General features: G+C 41.8%; 1 protein-coding gene across 6 annotated transcripts in view; it reads right to left on the bottom strand.

The window, feature by feature from the left end:
* LOC144781940 (cytochrome P450 2G1-like) overlaps positions 1 to 22,747 on the bottom strand; it is a 591,590-nt gene that overhangs the window by 382,064 nt on the left and 186,779 nt on the right. The window contains exon 1 of one of the 6 annotated variants that reach the window (XM_078661031.1): positions 10,854 to 10,972. The exons of the other annotated variants lie outside the window; for them this stretch is intronic. The gene's annotated coding sequence lies outside the window, so the exon portion shown is untranslated. Of the gene's footprint in view, positions 1 to 10,853; positions 10,973 to 22,747 lie in introns of those variants that run through there. 6 annotated transcript variants of the gene reach the window in all.

Genomic DNA, 22,747 nt, shown 5'->3' with positions numbered 1-22,747 from the left:
AAAAGTCCCTCCTTTTTGTTGCATTTAGCTCTATTTCCAGCGATTTCACTCAAAGAAAATGTTGGTTGGCCATCATACAGTACAGCGTGTGATGGCTTCTCTTCCCTTTTATAATCTGGCTATTGCGAGCTGGAAAAGTCACGCTTTGTTTGCATGCGTTCTGGCCATGTGACACCCTGTCTGCCAGAGCTGTGTTATAAATAGCACTCAGCAATGATAAAAAGGAGCTCTTGCAGGATCTGTGCTGCTCGCAGCATGGGTAGGGGCTGGTGTAACCACCCATCTGCCAGTGTGTTCTGCATGTGCACCATTTAATACCCGGGAAAGTTTCAATTTGTATTGCTTTTTAAAAATAAATGTGAATAGTTTATGTCCTTCTGAACCATCAACTTTCGCAGGGCACAAGTCCTATAGAAAGAAGTGGGGGACTGACCAAGTTAGGCAGTATGCAAGTGACATCATGACGCATGCCATCACAGAAAATGATGCCACGACGCATGACATTCCACGTGGCATCACAGGAAGTGACCTCACAGGAGGTGGCATCACAAGAAGTGACATCCGATACTAGGATCCCACACATATGTTTATCAGGTGTATCATGAGTACATTTCAGTGCAATTTGATATTTAACAATTGAGATATGGAGTCAGGGTTGTACCAAAAATGTGGCGAAATCCTGATGCAAAATCTGGGCCTCAACTAATAAATCTATTTTAAAAGCCTGCCACAAAGAAATTGGCAACTAGGAAAAGCATGGTAGTATATTTGTTCTGCTTAGTTGGTTGAAAAGCCTGCATTTTAAAATATGTTATGGGGTTAAGGCATCTACTGCAGAAGTGTTCAATCAATCTCAGGGTATAATAATAATGGTGAGATAACTTTGGAGGTTAATGTACTTGTTGGAGGGATCTAGGATTGTGTATTCCCAAATTTGAATTAAAGTAATATGGAACATTGTCTCCTGCAAAACATACTCACCCACTGTTCTTGCGGGGCAGTGTGGAGATTGTAGAACCTCTATTTTGTTGCTACCTTCTTCGGGTTTGTTATTCATGATATTGAAACACAAATGGTATGCATCTTATACAATGTTGTTAGCATATATCTATCACTTAATTATGCATTAGTCCTCAGATATGTGTATGTTGTAACATATGCCAACTAAAAATGCAATAACATGTTTTTTTAAAGCTGTCTCCTAAAAAGCACATCATGTACCATGCAGATCAGAGATTTTTGAGTAGATCGGTAAGTGGATTACTGTATGAACACAGAGATCCTTTTGTTACTTGAAGTTCATAAATTGTAATCCTTCTAGTAGACCATAGTGAGCTATGAAGGCCATGTGACTCCTACACCTTGTAACCCTGATTGGCTTATGTACCATATCTTGTACATTGATTTGCACGCTTACATGATTTATTTTGCTAATGTCAAATGTGTATGTTATGTAAAGCGCTCTAACACTCTGCATTGGGATGAGTAGCACTATAAAAGAAATTAAATACTGCTATTTAAAATGTTATTTGTGTGAATACTGGGACAGACCTACCCATCTGACCTTCATGCAGTGCATGCACTTATATACAGGGACTGAACAAAGTCAAAAGCCTGAGTCTCTTAAGTACCTGTGAAGAGATACCAAGCTGTGTGCCTTTGTTTCCTCTCTGTGGCATCTGTATGTAAGTGTGAGGTTCCAGACCATCTCCAGTCAGAATATTGAAACAAAAGGAGGCCTGATGTTCCCTTAACTTTGGCCCAGCTGGAGGTGAAAAAAAGTCTCTCTCTCTTCCTGCACGTTGCTGCTGGGAATGGAAAGCCGACAACGCACAGGCGCTGCTGAACGTGTCCCGGTGTCCGAGTCCGGGACACGTTCAGCATATTTCAGTGGGGGGGCCAGCTTCTTGGCAGGGGGGACGGCATCCACCCTGTGAAAAGAGTGGGTGGACACCGTGGACCCACGTGTACCCCCGACTTTCTCCAAATAACTAAATGGGTAAAAATTTGTATTTATTTGTCTAGTTCCCAAATTCCCCGACCCCGCCCCATCCTCAAAGTCACTTAAGCTGCTCTACATATCATTCAAGGTCAAAAAATAAATAACCCTGGGTGTAGTACTATGCTACGATCGCAGAGCATGCGTAGTTTGAGCTACTACGCACTATGTGAACTGCACGTAGCGCAGTGCAAAAACGCGTAGCGTAGCGGCCCTTTTTTGCTTCCTCACGGTCCTCAACGTCAAGTTGGCGACCAGGAGCGAGCAAAATCAACATCCCGGCAAGACTTTTTCCTCGTTCGCGATTAGCAACATCGACTTGCCGATTGCGGGCATGGAAAATAAACCTCCCTGCGAGATTCTCAACGCAGGGAGTTCAGGTTTCTCATTGCCAGTGGTCGTGTTTGCTCGCGACCGCTCGCAATGAGAAACTACCAGTCCGCGTTGAGAAAGCTGCCGCTCGAGTACAAATCTGCTCGAGTGGCAGAAAACGACCGCATGCACTGTGCAAGATGCTGTTTGCAATGATTGCACAGTGTGGACAAGCATCCAGCAATGTGCAATCGGTGTGAACAGCATTTCACTACCACACTACGAAGTTCGCGTAGCTACGCGTAGTGTGCGTAGTGCGAAGTGCACTTTGCGTAGCTACGTGTAGCGCAACTACGTAAACTACACCCGGGGTTAAGAATAAATACACCCATTTGAAAGTGTGAGTAGATAATTCTACTTACATTTCTGTCTATTAAGATCGTAAGAAGCAGCTTGCACAGTTTCGGTTCATAGATGGAGTACAAGCGGCGTGAAGCAGCGCTGCCGAAAAGAGCCACATCAAAAATGCACATTACACTTGCAGCGTAAATGCAACTATAGCAAGTGAGCTGTTGCGATGGTGTGCCACACACTGCAAATAAACAGGTTGCGGATGCACCCACTTCTGTTGCGCCCACACGTCTCTTACAACAGCAACAGGGTCAGCTAAATGTTGGCAAAAAAATATGAAGCCTTACAGGGAGCCATTAAATAATGCAAACATAAGGAGATATTGAACGGAGCACTGAAACATTTCAGACACTCATCCCAAGTCAGAGATCTGGGTTAAATCCATCTTTGTTCTTTAGCTCACTTTGCTACCCCAGTTCAGACACAGCTATATGCAAATCAGTCTTAACCTTGTGCCTCATGGGAAAAGTCCAGCCCGAACTGTCATGCCATGTCTTCCCTGGACCGGAAACAATCATCCTGGGACCGGTTTTGGGCTAGCCTTATCAGCCAGGCTAGCTTGAATCCAGTGGCAAAAGCTGTTTTTGCTTTACCCAGTTTCTGAAAATGTAACTCAATTCATTCCAGGAATGTTTTTGAGCTGTGTTGTTGTTTTGTACCATTGTTTTGCGTGTTGTGACTTATATGGTATGCTGATGTGTTTTTGTTTTATGCCTTTGTGGTGTTCCTGTTTTGTTGTTGCATCAACAGCAGCCCTCCAGTTTGAATATTCATTTGTTTGCAATTGTATTTGTACGCAATCTGCAAGTATTCTTATCAGATATTACAACCTGGACGAATCTATGTTAATGATTGAGTAGGAATGGTTTTGACTGTAGTAATTATCAGTAAGCAACGTTAATAATGTTCTCAAAAACCTGTTTTGTCTTCCGGTCTTCTTTCTTTCTAGTTTTCTTTTCAATTTGCAAGATGTCTTTCAGATAGACGTCTCGCCATTCTCCTTCCAGTCTTTTTTTTTTTTTTAAGTTTGAAGTTTATTAAGGAATGAAATAAAAAGCAGTAGCAGTACAGGAAAAAACAATCATAAGTTATAAAAAATCACAACTTTTCTCTTACATTACAGTAGAATTATGCATAAAAATAAAAAGAACAACATGAAATGAAGAAATGCTAGAGTATCGAGGAGAAAGGAAAAAATCATTAAAATATAAATCTGAAAAATAACAATAAGTAAACATAGTGTGTAACAATAAATTTATATATATGAAGACAAAACATTCATGGTGGTTTTTGAACCTCGACATTGCGTAATGGAGAAATGGGAGGTGGTCTGGAGATCTGGGACAAATATTCGGTAAGGGGGATCCATAAAAGGTCACGTTGAATTGCTAGGGAAATAGGTGATACAAAATTTGTGTCTAGACGATGGTTAAAACACACTGCATTCCACCATGCAGTGAAGGAGACATCATTAGCCTGTTTCCAATGTGATGTAATATGATGAAAAGCTATGGCAATCAGGAGGTCCAGTAGTTTGAGTTTGAGGTGGGATCCAGGAAGATCAGGGGAAAGGGAACCTAGAAAAATATGAAGGATGGAAAAGGGATGAGTGATGTTGAAAAGTTTTTGGATTTGGGACCAAACTAAATGCCAGAAATGGAGAATGGGGGGGCATTCAAAGAGCATGTGTTTCAAATCAGCTATAGGACAAGAACAGGACCAACAGGTGGAAGGAGAGTCTGCTGAGAAAGATGATAAAATGGAGGGCTTATATAATGTACGATTATAAAGAAAAAATAAGGTTTGGGTAGTATTGGCAGCTCTAGACGTTTTGTGAATTTTAGACCAAATTTTATCCCAAAAAATAGGGAGCCAATTTTGAGACAAGTCTTTTTCCCAAGCCAACTCAACTTTAGATTTCGAGCGTTCAGTCGATGATTGTAGAGTTTTATATAGAAAAGAAGCAGAGGGGGATTGATCAAGGGCATTAGAGATAGAAAGATGAGGTATAGGGATAGAATTGGTGTTGGGAAGATCGGAGAGATATTGGAGAAGTGATGGGATTAGCGATAAATATTGTTTACGGGTAGAGGAAGGTAATGAAAATTGTTCTTGAAGAAGGTGAAAGGGGAGAGGAACAGCACCAGAAATAAGTTGAGAAATCCATTTTAAACCACGAGAGTGCCAAGATTTCCAATAGAGAGAACGATTTCGAATTTGAAGATGCTTATTATGCCAAATGGGTTGAGTATGAATAGAAGAAGTAGAAGGATAAGAGGATAATAAGTAAGGCTGAAGAAGGGTGCGAGTGCGGGAAATTATAGGAGATCGAAGAGAGGAGACATTAGAGGAAAAGGAAAGAACTTCACTGATGTCATAGGGATGAAGGAAGGATGTTTCTAGCGTGAGCCAAAGTGGAGGATAATACGGAAGATCAGAAGAGAGCCAGCGTAAAGCTTGTTTTAAAGAAAAGGCAGTATGGTATGTTTTAAAATTGGGGAATTTAACACCTCCCACAGATTTATCCCTCTTCAGAACAGAAAGAGCTATTCGAGATCTTTTTCCTTTCCATAAAAATTTCAGCAAGATAGAATCTATTGACTTGAAGTAGTGAAATGGAATGCGAATAGGAATCATAGATATGGTGTAGAGAACCAAAGGCGCCAGCATCATTTTTATGGAGTCCAATCGCCCCCACCAAGAAAGAAAGAGAGGATTCCAACGTGTAGTAGAAGTAGAGATCTTAGTAGAGAGAGATTCAAAATTAAATTTGAGGGTATCAGAAAGGCGAGGGGCAAACCAGACACCCAAATATTTAATCTTAGAGGGTTGCCAGGAGAATCCAGACGTGTCAAATAGATGTTTGTGGCATAATGGGTTCAGGGGAAGTATTTCACACTTTTCCGTATTAAGTTTATATCCTGATACGATAGAGAAAGCAGATACTTGATTAAGGAAGGAAGGCAAGGTTGTTTGAGGGTTGGAACAGTAAAATAAAATATCATCCGCGTAGACCGATAACTTAACCTGTTGTTGGGAGCTATATTGAAAACCAGAAATGTGCTCATCTCGTCTGATTTTAGTTAAGAAGGGCTCTAAAGCTAGAATAAAAAGAAGAGGGGATAGAGGACACCCTTGGCGGACTCCTCTGCGAAGAGGAAAATAATCAGAAGTAATACCGTTAGCAAAGATGGAGGCATGGGGGCTGGAATAAAGTAAGGAAACAAGAGAAATGAATTTAGGTGGAAAACCAAACCAGCGAAGAGCTTGAAACATAAAATCCCATCCTATTCTATCAAAGGCCTTCTCGGCGTCGAGAGAAATGGCAGCTAGAGGAGATGGAAGAGAGATCGCTTTACTTAAGATGTTAAAGAAAACACGAGAATTATCGGATGATAAGCGACCCTTAACGAATCCGGATTGCTCCGGGCCAATGAGTTCTGGTAGGAGAGGATCAAGTCTAAGGGCTATAATTTTGGCGAAAATTTTATAATCAGTGTTTACCAGGGAAATTGGGCGATAATTTTTACATAACGTATGATCTTTATCTGGCTTGGGTATGAGACAAATTAATGCTTCCTGAAAAGATCCCCGAGAGGATCCAGAGTGGACAAAGGACTGAAATAAGAGTAAAAGCTTAGGGAGGAGAAGGGAGGAGAAGTGATTGTAAAACTCAATAGTAAAACCGTCCGGACCCGGGGCCTTGCCTCTACGGAGGATCGAAACCGCATGTGAAATTTCAGATGGGGAAATGTCCAAATCCAAGGATTGAAAATCAACATGAGAAGATTGAGGGGAAGGGATATCTTGGAAATATGATAAAAGGTCAGCAGGATCAGGGCTAGACTCAGGAGTGTATAAAGTTTGGTAAAATGAGACAAACTGTGCTAGAATATCTTTGTCTTTAAATTGAGAAACCCCGGCAGCATCTAGCAAGGACTCAATCTTCGTTCTTTCTTTGCGTATTTTTAAGTAGTTAGCCAGAAGTTTGCCCATTTTGTTCTGACCTCCATAGTAGCGGGAGTTACATTTAAGAAGAGAGTTGGAAGCTGCGTTAGTAGTAAACCTATTAAACTCAATTTTGGCAGAGAGAAGTTCACGAAGGGAAGATTCAGAGGAAGATTTATAATATGTATATTCTAATTTCTTTATTTTATCCAAAATTTGAGTTGACTTAAGAATCGACTGTTTTTTCTTTTGAGAGACAAAATTAATGATAAATCCCCTAGCGGCTGCTTTAAAAGAGTCCCAAACAGTGACAAAGGAAGACTCAGGGAGGTGATTCAATGTAAAAAATTCAGAGGCGAACGTCGTAAATTTAGTGGTAAAAATGGGGTCCAAAAGTAGAGAATTATTAAATCTCCAACGTCCCGAAGTAGGGGAAAAGGGGATAAGGTCAATATCGACAAATACGGGGGCATGGTCTGAGATTAGAATGGAACCGATTTCTGAATGGGTGACTAGTTGTGCTAGGGATTTACTAAGAAATAAATAATCTATACGAGATTGTGAATGATGGGTGGGGGAATAAAACGTATATTCTTTAAGGTCAGGATTACATAATCTCCAAATGTCAACTAGAGCATAGTTTTTAATCGAGGTAATAAATTGGGAATGCATCGTGGAAGGGATAAATTTGACTTTGGAATTTCTATCAAGAAAAGGGTCTAGAACTTGGTTGCAATCACCACCAAAAATAACATATTGTTCATTAAGAGTAACTAATTTATCAGAAATAGCAGGCCAAAACAACTTGTCAACACCTGTAGGTGCGTAAACATTAAAGATAACAATAGGTATTTTATCAATAAGGAGCTTAGTAATAACCCAGCGGCCATTATCATCATGTTCTTGAGTAACAACAGAAACATTTAACTTCTTATGACATAAAATAACAGTACCATTTTTTTTACCTGAAGCAGGAGAATGAAATACATGTCCTACCCAGCAGCGTTTAAGTTTAGTAGCTTCTGTGTCCGAAAGGTGGGATTCTTGTATAAGAGCTACATCGGCCTTAAGCCGTGCCAAATGAGTGAGGACACGTTGGCGTTTAATGGGGTTATTCAACCCTTTAACATTCCATGTAACTACTCGGAATTTGTAAGCTTAGTAAAATGATATGAGGTAAGATATAGTAAGATAGAAGTAAGAAATTGAAGAGAAGTGTAAGAAAAATGTGAGAAGCAGGAAATGTAAGAGATAAGGAGCAAAAGAAAATAAAAATGATAAAGTAAGGGAAGTAGTAAGATTACAAGAACAGACGTATGAGAGAGATAGAGAGAAAAGGTGAGAGGAAGAAAAATACGAGAAAGAGAAAAGAGTATAAAGGAAAATAAGAGAACAGAGCGAGAGAAGAGACATAACAACAAATACAAATGAGAACTGGGGGGTGACGACGCCAGAAGAGGACGACATCAACAACAAAAACTCACGTCATCGAACACCGGAGGAACCAGCTTAGGATCAATGGAAGGGAGTAGAAAACTACACCGGGATGGGTAACAGGAGGAGAGAATCTGTGATGAGACAAAAATGGAGAAGAGATGTTAGGAGTACATAAGAACGCCAAATGTAGGAGCTACGCAACATTATGACAAAATATATACACATAATATACAAGGGGTATGTGTGAATAGTAGGATAAGGGAAGTCGATACTAGGCACAATAGGGAAACAAAAGGAGAAATACTTAATCAATCAAGAAAACACATGAAGTATTAAACTGGTCTGGCAGTGTCCATGTTGATGGTTTCATGGCGACGGAGGAATTCTTCAAGGACTTGTGGATCTTCAAATGTCGTTGTCTTTTCTTTATACGTAACCTTGAAGAGGCAAGGATGTAGAAGACCAAATCTGGCGCCAAGGTCTCGCAATCGTGGTCGTAGATCAAGAAATTGTTTCCTTCGGTCAGCTGTCACTTTGGCTACATCTTGAGACAGATACAGACGATGGCCTTCCCAGATGATTTGTTTCTTTGCCTTGGCCGCCGAAAGTACCTGAAGTAAATCGGTGTATTGTAGGAAGAGCATTATGACTCCGCGTGGTTTGGAGGAAACTCTCGGACCCAGTCTATGAGCTCGCTGAATGTTAAGAGTGACAGAGGGTGGAAGATCTAGAATTTTCAGTAAAAAGGTTTGGAAGAAGGAGGTTGGATTGGACCCTTCTGTGAGCTCTGGAAGATTATAAAGGCGTAGGTTATTGCGACGATTTCTATTTTCCAACTCCTCAGTCTGTCGCCTCAAGAGAGAGACATCCTTCTCCAATGTAGAAATTCTAGAACAAGAAGATTGCAGAGCTTCCGTTGATTGTTCCACTAACAGGACTCTGGATTCAAGAGTGGACCATTTATCATGAAGAAATTGCAGTGTTTTAGTAGTTTCAGCCATAAAGGGTTTAAGTGCTCGAAGTTCTTCAAGAATGAGATCCATGGATGCGGAATGAGTCTCAGAGCCTGGAGAAGGAGGATCCTTCTTGTGGCGTTTCGTGGAGCCTGGTTGTGGAAGTTTGCTGGTGATAGTAGCCTTAGGTATTGCCCCACGAGTGATATCCGTTTTTGAAGGAACAATGTCTTCCATGACGTGCGACGTTGAGTCAGAGTCAGAGGAAAGAGGCAGGTTGGTTTTGGAAGCCTTGAGCTTGAGAGTGCGCAGTTTCCCCATATATGGTATGGGAGATTAATAAGAATAATAATAATGTACCTGCAGATTCCGTAGAAATAAGGTGGCGCCCCTCAAACTGACAAAATAGCAGTGTTGTGGAAGGTATAGTTCAACACAGTGATGTCAGGACCGCGTGTGCAAATGAAAGAAAATGCGTCATATGGAAGACATCATTAAAATAGAAGTGCAGACATTGCTGAAATTACACTGCATATGATGAACTTGAGCATGGAAATCGTCCACATCCTGTGTAGGAACAGATAGAAATCACTGAGGGTAGCCAGAAACATATGGTATACTGTTTGGTGAGTGTCATTGAATAGCGGCGTCCAAATGAAAATAACAGCTTGAACACAACACTAGCGAGAATAAAGCTAGAGGAGAAAAATGTTCCAAAGGCTGAAAAAGCGCCAACAGGAAGAGTCAATCAATAAGGGATAGGAACATTGCGTAATGCAGCATTGCTGTAAGAAGCGCGTTTCACCTGGAAGGCATCGTACTGTGGCGCAGATTCTCCGCTGACTGAGTTCGGATACGCGGCAGAGTGTAGAGAAAATGGCGGCCGCTGGGAGCGCACTGCGTCAGTCACTGAAAAACTGCATTGAAATGGAGCAGAGGAGCGTAAGCGGTAACAGTCCGCTCACCTCATGTTCCGACTTCCGAAAATGCAGACGGCGCTCAGAATGGTGCAGCGGGAGAGGAGAAAACTGCTGGTGTCGGCGCTCGATGCCCGGAGCTCCGCAGTTAAGCCGCCATCTTGTGCGGCGCTCAAGCCACGCCCCCCTCCTTCCAGTCTTAACTACTCCACATATATGACCATATTCACAAACGCTTTGTGCACCTAAGTAGAGCTTAGGGACGCCCAAAAATAGATTGGAATGACAAAGTCACAATCATAATTTACTGTAAGGCAGAAGTTTGCTCTTGCACTGTGATTGGGATTTGCTAATACGGAAAGTCTACCCGTATAATGGAATTTCAGCTTTTAGAAAACCCAAGGTTGACTAGGGTGGTCGTGGACGTTTCTGACATCGCGAAATGTTGGTTAATTTCCTTTCAAAGTATGCATGTACGCCTGTTACAAATTAGAAACTAGGGAAATCATCAACAAACACTGAATTGTTTATAAATCTGAAAATAACGACTTTCTGAAAATGAATCAAATACCCATCTGTACCAAATTTCAGCTTTAAAAAAAAAAAAAAAACTTTTGTGAGTCGAACCCATGGTTTTTTTCCGCATTGGTTACACTACTTTTATAAATGTATGTTTCCTGTTCGCCATTTGCTTATCGCATTCACATCTTAGTGACCATTACCTTTTTATTTGATCTAATGTTTCCCACTTAAATGTTTTGCCAAATAATTCGCCAGTGTTTAGTTTAGCAAATTATTTCAGCAATCCTTCACTCGCCCCAACCACATGGTTTCTTGATAAGTCGTAAATACAGGTAGAAACAGCATCAGACTCACCAAAAGCTGAATTCTAGGCACCGCTGAACAGTTATGGGACGGCAGCATGAACGCCTTACACAGGAAAACAGCTCGGCTCATCTACAGGCTTCATTTAAACATTCAATATTGTTTTGTTGTAAGTCTCGTTAGAGTCCCGCATCCAATCAAAAAGCCAATCTCGTGTCCCCCTAGTCAGCATTCCCCAAGTGCCAGTGCAAAGCACACCTTTGTTTACCAAGACTGCTATTTTCAATAGATTCAATAGGATAGTTCAAAAGTCCACCTTTCAGAACACATTAACCCATGCACGACATACCGTATCTGCCTTACATAAAGAGTTTTCAAACACGACCGCAAACAAAACTGAGCCCAGGTTTTAACAAGCAGTGGCAAAGCCAATGTTTTGTTTTCGTCGTTTTCTCTATTCTACGGTAGTTATTGTAGTTACTTTTAAAACCCTTCATATAGAACTGACGAGCCGCACATCCCCCTCGATTTTCAAATCAAATTGGGACTAGGGGGCATATTATCAAGAAACGGAGTTAAGAATATCGCCGCTTTAGCGTCAGAAAACTGCTGCTAAAGCGGTGATAATGTGCTTGATAATATGCCCTTGTGAATTCCCATAAAAGCCCATGTTCTGGTGTGAACATTGGCTTCATGGGCTTCTATTGGAATTCTCTATGGCATATTATCAAGACCATTATCGCCGCTCTAGCGGCAGTTTTTCTGCCTCTAAAGTTGCGATAATCTTAACTACGTGCTTGATAATATGCCCCTAGATTTCTCCAGAGAGGGCAGACTGCACTACTCTGCACCGTTCGTGGCATCTCCGAGGGTAGAGAAGCGTTCTGGCCTTTTTGCTGGCCCGCCACCACTGTGAACAAAAGTGTATTCAGAAGTGGCGTGATGCCTTGTAATATTCCAGTTGCGTTGGACACCGTTTACAGTAATTCTGAGAATGATTAATGCAGTTCTGAAACGCGAATATTTTATTTTCCCTGCATAAATCAGCACAGAATATCACTGCAATGCTGATATAGTCTCTTTTTCCTAATGTAATCCAACAAATATTGCTTTTCATGTAGTGCTTAATTTGTAAAATAAAAATAAAAAAGTGCCAGGGATATAGTCAGCATGCCACTTCCGCTTCACTTCCTATTGCTGCTATCAATGACAGTAACGGCATAACTAACAAGTCACTTTCCAACAAGTGTGACAATTCAGACAGTTTCAGGACCTCAAAGTCAAATGAATGACTGAGGCAGCAGGTATTAGTTGTTCTATATGAATATTGAATTAAAAAACAACATTTGTTGTGTTCTTCTCTGAATTAAAAATCTTCTCTGAATTAAAAATCTGTTCTGTCATGTGGCAGACTATGATAGGTACAGGTGCTGATAATTAAGTGCTGGTGCCCAACCTCGGAAACCACTAGCACAAATTAGGCACCGTTTTCATGCCCTTTTCCAGGATAGAATATAGTCGTCCCCTGGAGTGTGTTCACAACATCAAATGCATTTATAACCATTAATACTTTATTTCGGCCTCTGGGGGCATTAAAGTGCATCAAATAAAACAAACAGTATACACATCTGGTTTAAAAAGCACTAACTATTGACAATGATCTTAATGTATAATAATTAACCCACCAATGAAAGGGCCTAAGGTGCACATTACATAGGTACAGCAGTGATGTAAAAATATATGTATATAACATAGGGCAGTTAAAATACAACATCATGTACAAAATATTAAAAACAACCAACCATTATAAAAGTAATTTTGTTTTTGTAATTTCTTTTGGTTATACTAAAGTTTTATGGTAAAATAGGACTGTAGGACAGCGATGCAAGGCATAGGGCCTGGATACAGACATGCTCGCCCTTCACCAGTTCATGCAGATCTTCAACCCCCTGGGATCTACTTTAGGTAGGCACGACGAGTGTGCCACATACAGATTAGGAAACGCGATACAGAGAAGACAATTAGTGGGAGAGTGTCATTCTTTAAAACTCCATAAGCCTCTATGGTACGCACTTCCCCTAAATTCTTACATAGTTGGATTAACCAACGCTTGCGCGGCAACCGATAGGCAGGGCAGAGGAGCAAAACATGTGATTCGGACTCCGCCTTATAATTACATGCAGGACATTCACCTGTATTGTCTCTCGCCCATTCGTTGGTGTGAGCCGCCAGTGCGAAAGTCCCCAACCTCAGTTGCATATATAGTTTCCTAGCCCGGGAGGGTTGAACAAAATCTAAAAAGGTTTCCCTGCTGTAACATCCTTTACCACTAGGAATTCTGCAGTTGGCCACTTGATGTGCTTTCTCGGATGGACCTTAGCTTGACGACTCCGTAAGAATTAACTAGGTCCAGCCTGGAAAGTCTCGGGCGTACTCCAGAGGTCCGGCTTGCCCAGCTCGAGGGCGAGATCCCTTATGTGGCAGAGCCATGGGATTTTCTTTATAGTGCAAATGGATAAAAACTCAGATAGTTCAGCCCTAAAGGCAGACAGCTCTGGAGTCACCTACATCCTCCACCAGAAAGTTAGGGGTCTCGGGGCAATTTCTTCATCAAGCGGCCTCAATCCGAGGTCCATGCAAAGGGGAATTAGGGGGGTGCTGCCGGGTAGGCCTAATAACTGGTGCATTAAGTTATTCTCCACCTTTGTCAAATTGCCAGTAGGACAATGCCCCCACAGCTCCACCCCGTAAAGTGTGGCACTCCTCGCTTGGGCTTTGTAGATTTCCACCCTCGGGGCGGCAGCTTTAAAAACTGAAGATCTATACAGCTTCATTATACCACCCACTGTCTGTCTTAATCTAAGCCTTGCTTTGTCCAACTGTGGACCCCATTCAAAGTTCTCTGCCAAGGTAACTCCTATTAATAACTTGTCTACAGAGTCGGGCAAAGCTAGTGAGTGAATATCAAGCAGGGCCAATGCTTCTAATGGGGTCACTCACTTAGACCATCAATTAGCAACTGGTACAGACCACATGCTTTTACCCCACATGTTGCGGTTGAAGAGGGAGACTCTGCTCCAATATCGCTACATAGTATCATCACTCACCAAACACGTGGCACTCCGAGGTCAGAGATGAATGCGATCAATGCAACGGTGATGGCATGGAGAAATATAGGGCGCTTAGCGCGGAAACTGCCGTTATATGCACCACTCATGCCCCTGGAGCACCATGCCGCTCTATCGGTCACACATGAGGGTCCCTCTATGAAACTATTATGGGAAGCTGGCATTGTGTACATGTGGGATCTTTACCCACAGGGGTCGATCATCACGTCGGAATCGCTGAAGTATGTCAATCACCAATCGCTCCTGTTTCGCTTCGCAGTGCACAGATTGCGACACGTGGCCAAGGGGCATAACATCACATATCCACTAGAACCCCCCGAGCTGCGGGCACTACAGCTTGTGATTTCCACTCCCACCAACAAAAAGCTGGTCTCCAGACTATATAAATTAATTGAGGAAGAAACTGTGGCGGGGCCAGATAAGAGCTGGGAGCGATGGAATGAATGTCTGCCGAATGATATCACGGAGGATAATTGGAAATATATATGTACCATGACAGGAAAACTTAGTATGAATGGGAACCTCCGAATTATACATTTAAAATGTATACACCAAGTGTACTTTACGCCGGTGCGGCTGCACAAGTATGGATTGCATGGGACTGCATGTTGTGTTCGATGCGGAATGGATGGCGCGGATGATGCATCTGGCGTGGGGTTGTCGGGCAGTGAGTAGGTTCTGGAGTGAAGTGGTGGGGAGTATACAGGAGATGGTTGCTGTGGATGTACAGTGTAATCCACTCAGCGCCTTGAGACCCTACGCAGCGCCTTGAGACCCTACGGGTATGTAGCGCGCTTTACAAGTGTCATTGATTGATTGATTGATTGGTATGTCTACTCTGTTGTGTGCCCCAGATTCGCAGAGTGACTGGCATCTTTACAAGGTTGGCATTGCTTTTGGCGGCGCGCAAAGTGGCTATTGCATGGGGGTGATGGTCCAGGCCCACACTCAAGGCATGGCTGGCAGATTTAGTCTATTGCCGTGATAATCTCAATACATACGCTGAAGAGCTACCGGTCAGTTCGAGACCTAGGGACATTTGGGAACCCTTTCGATTGTATTTGCTCAGTAGGGCAGAGTAGGCTCCTTTACGTGTGCAGTTGGAGAGAGTGAGGCGTATAGTTGAGGTGCCATCGAAGTGGGATACATCTGGACCTTATGGGCAAGTTGGGGGGTGCCGGCAATGGACACACATTACTGGACTTCATAATATTGTCTCTTTTCTTTTTGTTCTGGGGGTAGATAATTATTTTGGTTTATTAAGTTTTGTATTGTATAGCTGTAGGAAGTCTGGTCGTAATTCCAACTGTCGGTATTTGTATTAAGAGAGCTGCAGTTCTGATGTGTGGACTGATATATTTGATAGCGACTGAATGGTGGCGCAATTACGACTGTTAATGTCTATATTTTGTTTTTTTTGTTTTGTTTTTTTTGTTTTTATTTATTTTACAGTATTGTTTCTATAGCTGAACAATGTACAGGCAATCAAGATGGAGTGTCCTTTCTGTTGGTACTTTGTTTTCTTTTGTGTATTATTGTTTTGTAATTCAAAATCAATAAAGAAAGAGGGAAAAAAAAAGACCATCAATTAGTATTTTATTTACACAAACACAAGAGTGCTCTGCTCTTTGCAACGCTCACTGGCTACTTACTATGAAAGCAGAGAACGCCAGAATTTATTCAATATTATTTAGGACAAATGTACAGAAGAGAAAGAAAAATGCACCTCTGCCTCTCAGAAAGACAGTGGAGTATATGAACAAGGAGTTGCCGCCGACCGTTACAGCACTTTTTTGATGGTACGGCGGCAATTTTTTTATTGCCATTCGTACAAGCTGTTGCTAACCTCAGTTAGCTGCAGTTTTCAGGCAAAAACGTGCATTTTAAAGATCGCCACTTCTGTTAGAGTTAGTTAATGAAAATGAGATGCAAGGTAGGTGATCCCATGCAAAAACGGCTTCAAAGCCCACTTCGCCATATTTACAACGAATTCCTTGTATGGAGCAAGACCAAAAAAACGGACTTTAACTGCAGTTAGAGGCAGTTTTTTAAGACCAGAAAATAGCTGGTCTTAAAAATGGTGCAAAGTCATGGGGCCACATTTCAACAGTTTTTGGTGCAGGACAGCGCTGCAAAGAATGTTGCTGCACTGCCCTGCGACAAAACTACAGGGCAGGAATGCGCACCATCAATAAGATAGGGCGCATTCCTGGGCCTCATTCTTGAAAAGTGTTGCAGCGCTGCTACAAAACAGCATTACAACACTTTTCACAACGCCCTTCTAGTGACACTATGGATGCGCTGTATGCACTGTACAGCGCTCCATATAGCAATTAATGACAGATACGTCTGGAATCCTGACATTTCTGTCAGAGCTAAAGTCACGCATTGCTGCAATTGTGTCACAAGCATGACACAACTCCAGCAATGCACGGGGCCAGCCAATCCCTGTGTCACTGTGCCATGAGGCAGGCAGTAAGGTACTGATGCAGTGCCGTCCTACAATTGTCGCAGTGAAATCTGATGGATTTCACGGATTTCACTGTGCTACTCCCATGAGAATCAAGTTGCAAGTGCCTCAAGAAACTGACACACTGTCGGGGGTGAAACTGTCAGAAGGGGCTCATGAATAAGCCCTCCTGTCTTTTTCACCCACGTTGGGGCAAAATGGCTGGGCAGGGTAAATGCATTAAATACATTTTATAACAAGCATGTGCAAGGCAGTAGGTGTCGCATTACTGAAAGTTTGAGCTATGGGTGTTGATAATAATAATGCGACACCAATAGCTCAAACTTTCAGAAATGAGAGACTATTGCATTGCAAATAGATTGCGGCACTCGTGATTTAGCTTTAAACATCTTTAAGCAAAAGCATGGGTGCCGTGATTGCTTAAAAAGCAAAGAAATAGAAAAAAATATTTTACAGGTTACAAGAAGAGAAAAGGTGGTGCTAAGGAGGGACTACTAAGCCTATTGATCAATGAAAAGCAACCATTTACATTGGACAGTGACAGGAGGCAATTCAAAAGATGTGCAGAAAGTGGGCGGAGTTTCATACCCATATCCTGAATACGAACAAGAAGTGTCCTAGCTGACACATTTCAAATGCTGCAACATTAATTTAACAGACTATGAACCAACAATGCAATTGATATTGGCTTGAGGCATTTATTTGCTGCTCATTTCACCACACCTAACACAGATACAGCAATACAGCACCTCTCTTCTAACCTCATCTCATCCATTGGACAATTTAGAACAATACTACATGACCCACATGCTGCACCACCTCCCCTGACTCATACACCTTCCGCCTTAAACACACTCAAAAAATATAAGCAACATGCCACACCTCACAACTTTGCTTCTCCGTGTCTACTTCACAACAATGTTACACCACAAAAGCAACACAGCACTCCAACTCACTCTCAAACACCATCCCCAACACATACACATGCAGACCCATCAAAATGCCTTCTTAGTATGCTGGATGAGGAACACGATACAGAACAGCTACACGATTGCTATCCTGATACAGCTAATTCCAGCACTAAAAACACACCTGCTACAAACCCACACAATACTGAGCACTCTTCTACCAAACAAAGTCCCACTATCACCAAAGGCCACTCACTAAACTGTCTACTAATAAATGCTTGATCCCTCTCTAAAAACAAGCATCACATCTACGACCTTCTCACCGAGGCAAAATCAGACATACTATTCATAACCGAATCATGGTTGGTAGAAGATATGGCTCCAGTCTTGCATGAAGTCATTCCTCTAGGCTATCAAATAATCACCCCAAATCGTATAGCCAAAAAAGGAGGTGGTCTAGCTGTTGTATTCAGGCAAACAATACATATCACTAAAATTGACAACATCTCCATAAAGAATTGTGAGGCTCTTGTAACAAGATGCAATCCTACACCGTCTTCCTCCTGTAACTTTATGCTCCGTTACAGACCTCCACCTAGCAAGGCAACATTCCCAGATGCACTTCTAGACACAGTTTCAAACCTGATAACAATACACTCCAACCTATGCGTTCTGGGTGACCTTAACATTTGGTTTGATAAACCCAATATGACCCATCCAAAAACTTTAATCACCTGCCTAGACGCACTGAACCTGCATCAGATTGTCCACAATCCGACACAAACCGCTGGACATATCCTAGATGTCATTTTTGCTAATACTGAACTAGTTACCTTTCAAACTATAACTCCAGTCACGTGGTCAGACCACCACTTGCTTGCCTTCCAACATAAAACAACGCTAAGCGACTCACCTAAAACTACCTTCCATCCATCCACCTATCGGCCGTGGAACAAACTCAATTTGGAACACTTGGAAACACAACTAACATCCAGTACAATTCTGGACACCATAAATTCTGTTCAAAATCTATATGAGTGGTTACAGGAAGCTTTTGCCATCCTGATACCACTCAAAACCACACAACAGAACAAAAGAAAAAAAGCGCCTTGGAGAAACATAGAAATAAAAGACATAAAACAACAAATTAGAAAGCTGCAACGTACCTGGCTCAAAACAAACGTCAAACAAGACAAACTTCACCTACAGAAAATTAACAGAATATACAAGTCTGCTACCAAATAAGCTAAGAAAAGGTACTATTCAGACAGAATTCAAAACGCTAAATGTGCAATTAAAGAATTCTATAAAATACTCAATGAATTTCGCTAACCAAATTGCCTAGAAGGAACTCATCCTGTTACTCAAGATTTCACAAAGTGGCAAATCATTACAGGGACAAAGCAGACTTGTTGAAATCGTACTTGAAACAGAAACAAAGCACCAGCACTAACCCTTGTACAAAACAACAATCCAAGAATGCTCTAATCAAGCCTCTCAGTTCCTTCCAACACATTTCACACGATTAATTTATGGACCTGGTCAAAGCAAGCAGGCCTGCCGACAGCCCTTCTGACCCTTGTCTGCCACACACTTTCAAGACAATTCTTTTAACAACCTCTGCTGCCACTCCAGTAAGAAGAATCATCAACGATTCCTTAACTACTGGAATATTTCCAGAAGAACTCAAAAAGTCACACATACGCCCTTTAGTGAAGAAAACAATTTGGACCCGCTGAATCCTGACAACTACAGACCCATTACAAATGGACCGTTCCTGGGCAAACTGATAGAAAGAGCAGCATTCACCCAGATGTCACAATTCATTGAAGAGAATGACATACTTTCAGACTTCCGAAACAGGATTGCGACCAGGAAGAGGCACTGAATCTGCCCTCCTTGCCATCTGGAATGACCTAAAGAATACAGTTGACCGCAACTGGGTTGCTGCGCTACTCCTCTCGGACCTCTCAGCTACCTTTGACACGGTTGACCATGACACTCTGAAACAAAGACTCCATGAAGCCGAAATAGAGGGAACTGCTCTAGACTGGATCGCGTCCTACCTTCAAAACAGAACTAATGTCATCCATACCCCTCCTTTCTCGTCCAAACCGTACTCCACAAAAGCAGGGGTCCCTCAAGGTTCTATCATCTCGCCCATGCTTTTCAACATCTACATGAAGTCATTACCAGTACTAATCAATAAATTTCACCACACGTGTTATAACTATGCAGATGACATGCAAATTCTCCTTCTACTGGAATGCCCCAAAGACATTGGAACATCACCAATTTTCAGCTGTCTCAGAGCCGTGGATCAGTGGATGACCTGGAGCCATCTCAAATTGAATGCTTCAAAAACTGAAATACTCATTTGTGGCGATTGGAAACATTACAACCCGCTTGCTGCATGGCCTGATGAACTGAGATCACTGCCTAAAGTATCTAAGGAAGTAAGAAACCTCGGAATAACCATGGACTCCAAGCTGTCGATGAATGCCCAAGTGGATAAACTAGCAAGATCAAGCTTTGCTTCTATAAAAATGCTGCGACGAATTTTCCCTCATTCGGGATTTCCACACAAGCTCCAAGCAACCATCTCCCTTGTTCTGTCCAAACTCGATTACACCAATAGCCTCTACCACGGATCAACTTTAACGACCATGAAAAGACTACAACGGATTCAGAACTCGGGTGCCAGAATACTCTTGCATATCAAACCGCGAGACCACATCTCCCCTGCCTTGAAAACCCTGCATTGGTTACCGGTTGCCAGAAGATCCACGCTCAAGCTGCTTTGTATCACCCACAAAGCAATACATGGAATGGGACCACTCTTCATCAGGAATAAAATCACCAAATACATTCAACAAAGGAACCTCTTCTCTAACCCCTTCGACGCTCATGACGAGCTGGGCTCGTCATGAGGTAGCCTCCTGCTACGCTCATGACGAGCCCAGCTCGTCATGAAACATGCGTTTTTAAAAATCTCAGCACTCGAGCAGAATTCCGCTAGCGCGCATGCGGCTAAAGGAGCATCTCGTCTCAAAATGCCACCATACAAGAAAAAAAAAACATGGGTGACACATCCTTCTCTGTTCAAGCAGCCAAACTATGGAACTCTTTACCCCCCAACATAAGGTCCACTGGCAACCCCCTTATCTCCAGAAAACTACTCAAGATTTGGCTCTTCCCCACATAAGCACCATACGCAAACAGAAATTTCCAGCATATCCCTCTGTAGACAAGCATTTTTTTCACTATAGATATGTACCTATCTTTGTGTATTACTTTGTATAAACAAGTAAAATAATTATGTTGGTGAGAGAAAATAATAATAATAATAATAATAATTAAAAAAATCATCTTTGGTCTACAAGTACATACTTCCATTGTGCATCTATGTACCTTCCATGTACTTGGATCAGTGTGTCTGTTACTTTTCTCCTGAAAAAGCATATCCAATGCACTACCCTATTTCTCATCCTGTGCCTCTATCAATATCTTTAAAATACATATACTTAGCTCCTTTATGTATCTATATACTTTCAATGTAATTATGGATCTTTATATTTATCACTTTCTTCTAATTTAGCATTTCCAATGCACTACCCTATTTCTCAGCCTATACTTCGCTCAATATATCTTCTAGCCCAAGCTTCTGACTCACCTCAAACTTCTTCTACTACTCCTTCCAATGCACTACCCTATCTCTCATCCTATACGTATATCAATATATCCTCTACATCCACTCTCTCATTTATCCCAAACCCCATACCACTACTATGATCCCCAAAATAACCCTTTCTAGACACTCTCCTACTCTACCCCTCCTTGCATCATCTGTCACCTCTTTTACTATACTGATCCCCTAAAACAAACCTTTCTAAACTCTTTCCTCTGAGTCCTCCCCTACAAAACTCCTTTTTACTAATCCAAAAGTCTCCTCCAACTGCTAAGAGCTAAAAAATAAATAAATAAATAATCCTTCACTCTTTTATCCCTCCACTATCCTTTTCAATCGAAATTAACAGACTAACACGTTCACTTCTCAAATTCCATACTAAACTATACTAATATACTACCCAAATAACTGAATAACATATCCACTACTCAAATTACTTCATATTTTTTTACTATACTAATTTTCAACAGTAATCCTTTATGGGTTCCGAAGTGGCGTGCTACTCGCCAGAAAAGCGCTTCAACACCCATCAGGGGTAACAAGTGCTATATGGATGCAAATCTTTCTTCCCCTTTTATCCCTCCACTATCCTGCTCACTCCAAGTAACTGGCTAATATCCACCACTGAAATGACTTCATATTTCACCATATTAATTCACCACTAATCCTTTGTAGGCTTCCTGAACAGCGTGCGTCAACAAGCGCTATATAAATACAAACCTTTGTCCTCCTCTATCCTTCTGCTATCATTCGAAATCCAATTAACTGACAAACCTATCCACCACTTAAAATGTACTTGCATGTTTCACTATACTAATTCAACACTAATCCTTTAAGGGTCCGGGAGTAGCGTGCTACTCGCCGAAAAAGCGTTTGACGCCTCGTCAGGGGTTGTAAGCGCTATATAAATGCAATTACAATACAAAACAATACAATACAATAAAATTATGGGATTCTCTTCAGGGCGTAGACTGGTTTATCTGATCGATTTGAGTAAGCAATTCAAGTGCTGCAGGCAAAAAGATCCAAGTTAAAATGTAAGTATCATGACTAGCGCCAATTGGCCGATACTTCTACCATTGCAGTAGTTATGCTTGTTGGCGGTAAATGGAAGCTTAGTTAAGCTTTCATGGAGCAATTTTTGCCAGGCCAGCGATGTCGGATATTTTGTTTGAGGCTGTTCCGCAGCTTGGTTTGTCAGCGGTGGCTCAGATTGCTGGCACAGATGCCATAGAAGACTCTCTTAGCTGAATACAAAGAGACACAATGCGGTCCATTTTTTTGGGAACTTTAAAGCAATCTGGGCCACCGCTGACAAATCAAGCTGCGAAACGGCCTCGAACAAAATGTCTGACATCACTGGCATGGCAAAAATAGAAGAGAGGGAGTAAACGGAGAGGAGGAAAAGTCAGGGAGGAAGCGCAGTTGCGTGCAGTTCTTGAGGTTAGAGAAGCAAAATGGAGAATAGAGTGTGTCCCAACTAATAAATAACATATGGAGTAACAAGACATGTAACAGGGGTCAGGGGGTGTCCTTATGGGAGGTTACAATGAGGGAAAAGGAAGTAGTAAGGAGGGACTACGAAGCCTATTAACCAATGAAAAGCCACCATTTACAAGGGATAGTAACAGGAGCCATTTAAAAAGATGGACAGAGCTTAATGCCCATATTCTGAATATAGCATGTCTTGAAGAGACATTGCAAGTGCTGCTTAGGCGAGATTTGATAAAAAAATGTGGAGGGGGGCAGGT

The sequence above is a fragment of the Lissotriton helveticus genome, chromosome 9 (genome assembly GCF_964261635.1).
Source record: "Lissotriton helveticus chromosome 9, aLisHel1.1, whole genome shotgun sequence".
NCBI classification, from domain to species: Eukaryota; Metazoa; Chordata; class Amphibia; order Caudata; family Salamandridae; genus Lissotriton; species Lissotriton helveticus.
The sequence above is the reverse complement of the archived record's forward strand: the minus strand, read 5'-3'. Positions and strand labels throughout refer to the sequence as shown.